At 43.2% G+C, this 3169-nt stretch overlaps 1 pseudogene across 1 annotated transcript; it reads left to right on the top strand.

The window, feature by feature from the left end:
• Positions 1-982: 982 nt before the first annotated feature.
• Positions 983-1997, top strand: LOC309833725 (small ribosomal subunit protein uS2-like; annotated as a pseudogene). The gene has a single exon. The product of its transcript is annotated as a small ribosomal subunit protein uS2-like (transcript).
• Positions 1998-3169: the final 1172 nt, after the last annotated feature.

Below are 3169 nucleotides of genomic sequence, written 5' to 3'. Positions count from 1 at the left end.
TGTAAAGAACATATCCTTTCTACAGTATTGAACTAATGTTAAAGGCGTGATGCTCTCAGTTGAAAACAACCACTTTAAACAGCAATAATAACAAGAAAATAAGCATGTTTTGAGATTCTTCCTTTCCACCCTGTCGGGCACCCCTGCTTGGTGCTGTTTCGGTACATGAACACAACGGCATATGCAGCTCTTCTCTTAGCATAAATGTTTTGGAAGCTGGCGTTGCTAAGCTATGGCCAATTTCAAATGCAAAAATCTACTTCCCCTGGAAAACGTGCTTGCTACAACCTTCATGCCACCTTCGACTATTTGTGTAGTTCCTAAGTGGAATATGTTTGGTTTATGCAAAGCTGAAGGAAAAGGAAAACGGAACGAATATCCAAAAGCACGTTGCTATGTCTTCTTTCTGTACCTTCAGACAATCACACATTTACTCATAAGAGATGCTGAACAAGGTCATCACATCTAGAGGACACTATATTTTTTGAGTTGATGATATATTGATCATATTTTCCTCCACAGAGACTGCATTTTTGAAAAGTAGGAAGTTATGTATTTTTTATTTAAACTCCATGTACATGGCTATGATTTATTTGTATTTTATTAATTAGTTTACACATAAGAGTTGTGTACTGAGTGTCACTTCTATGTCAGGCACAGTGATGGCCAACAGATTCTGATTAGAATCCACTTAGAGTCTTAAGCCCTGGCATATTGTGGTTTTATTGTTCACAATTAGGGAATTTTATGGTACTTTTCTTGGACCCTTTCTTTTGATGCATTGTATTAGTTTCCTATTGCTGCTGTAACAAATTTCAACAAATTTTATGACTTATAACAACACAAACCTATTATCTCACAATTAGAGTTACTGAAATCCAGGTGTCAGCAAGGATGTGTTCCTCCTTTCCGCACTACCCAGACAGGGGTCCATACAGCGTTGTTCTGGACTCCCATCCTAACTTAAAGGGAAACTTTCACAATGTCCGGAGCCCTTGACGTCCTGCAAGTGAAGGAGGAGGATGTCCTCAAATTCCTTGCAGCAGGAACCCACTTAGGTGGCACCAACTTTGACTTCCAAATGGAACAGTACATCTACAACAGGAAAAGTGATGGCATCTACATCATAGATCTGAAGAGAACCTGGGAGAAGCTTCTGTTGGCAGCTCGTGCCATTGAATTCCCAGCTGATGTCAGTGTCGTATCCTCCAGGAATACTGGCCAGCAAGCTGTGCTGAAGTTTGCTGCTGCCATTGGAGCCACTCCTATTGCTGGCCATTTCACTCCTGGAACCTTCCCTAACCAGATCCAGGCAGCCTTCCGGTAGCCAAGACTTCTGGTGGTTACTGATCCCAGGGCTGACCACCAGCCTCTCACAGAGGCCTCTTACGTTAACCTGCCTACCGTCACTCTGTGTAACACAGGCTCTCTGCTGTGCGATATGGACATTGCCATCCTGTGCAACAACAAGGGAGCTCACTCAGTGGGTCTGATGTGGTGGATGCTCGCCTGGGAAGTTCTGCACATGCGTGGAACCATCTCCTGTGAACACCCTTGGGAGGTTATGCCTGATCTCTACTTCTACAGAGATCCTGAAGAGATTGAAAAGGAATAACAGGCAGCAGCTGGGAAAGCTGTGGCCAAGGAGGAATTTCAGGGTGAATGGACCGCTCCTGAGTTCACTGCTACTCACCCTAAGGTGGCGGACTGGTCCGAAGGTGTGCAGGTGCCCTCTGTGCCTACTCAGCAGTTCCCCACTGAAGACTGGTCTGCAGCTCCCACTGCTCAGGCCACTGAATGGGTAGGAGCAACCACTGAGTCATCTTAAGCTGTTCTTCCACAAACTCTTCAAATGGAAATAGGTTGACGGAAAACGAACAGTTTCTTAAAAAAAAAAAAAAAAACAACAATGTTTCCTTCTGGAGGTTCTAGGAGAGAATCAAGTCCTTGCATTCTCTTTGCTGATGGTCCCTTCCCTCATTTTCAAATCCAACTGGGTAGCGTCTTCAAATCTCTCTATTTCTCTCCTCTCTCTCTCTCTCTCTCCCCCCTTCTCTCACCCGCCCCCCCGCCTCCATCTTCACATCTTCTCTGACTCTCTTGCTTCCCTCTTATAAGCAGCCTTATGATTACGTTGGGTCCACCCAGATAATCCAGGGTAATAATCTTGTCAAATCACGTTTGCAGTCTCTTGAGCATGGAAGGCAACATCTACACAGGTTCTGGGGATTACGATATAGACTTCTATGTGTGTGTGTGGTGTTCGGGGGGGGGGCGTTATCCCACCTACCACATTCGCATATTGAACTCATCTCCTAGCTAAAATTCCTCTGCTTACGCTGTGTACTTTAAAAAATGAAATGTTTTTGAAACATTTTCCCAAAAAAATGACATGAAGAAATTTACACCCTTTTTGGGTCTTCACATAGAATGTAACACCAATCCTCTGGATGCCAGGGCAGATCTCCTAGGAAGTGAATTTCTAAGTGTTGCAGAAGGAAACTGTTCACTGAGTCCACATTTTCTTAGCACAGCACCCCCAGAAGTTCAGTTTCTCTAGCTAAAGGTAAAAGCTCTCTGAGTTCTACTGGATGGTACTCTGGGGAATATTTTTGTGTGCTGAACACAATTAAAATTATAATTCTTTTATTGCATTTATGCATATTAAAATAGAATATCAACTTAATATTTTGACTCTTAATAAGTTTTCCCCAAAAGGAGGTCATTACTCACAGTTCACACAGTGCGAAAGCCATGAATGTGTGCCTCAGTAGCCTGAGATTTACTGTGACTCTATTTCTGTACTGAATACAAATTCATTTAAAAATATATTCATTCCCCTATTCTCCCTGCATTGAGGTTTACGAATGAATAAATGGCAGGTTAGCAGTTCTAAGAATGCTGGGACAGGGTCATAAGGACTTTTATGCCTGCTGGAAAGATCCTTTGGGGCAAGAGAGGTCTATTAGCCCATTCCATGTTTCCCAAGCTGAGGGAGAGGCCAGAGGGCCACATTCTGAGCTGAGAGGTTTTGAAACTTTGCTTTCCTTGGCCCTACAAAGCATAAGCTTTCTGATATTTCTCTCTCTTAAGCTATTTAATGAGGAGGAAGAGAGACATTTTCCCCAGTGTTGAGTGTAAAGGAAGAGTAGATGAGAAGGTATGGCTG

Source organism: Grampus griseus (assembly GCF_964374135.1).
Source record: "Grampus griseus genome assembly, chromosome: 15".
Lineage (NCBI taxonomy): Eukaryota > Metazoa > Chordata > Mammalia > Artiodactyla > Delphinidae > Grampus > Grampus griseus.
Note: the sequence above shows the minus strand (reverse complement) of the source record. Positions and strands in the feature narration are given on the sequence as shown.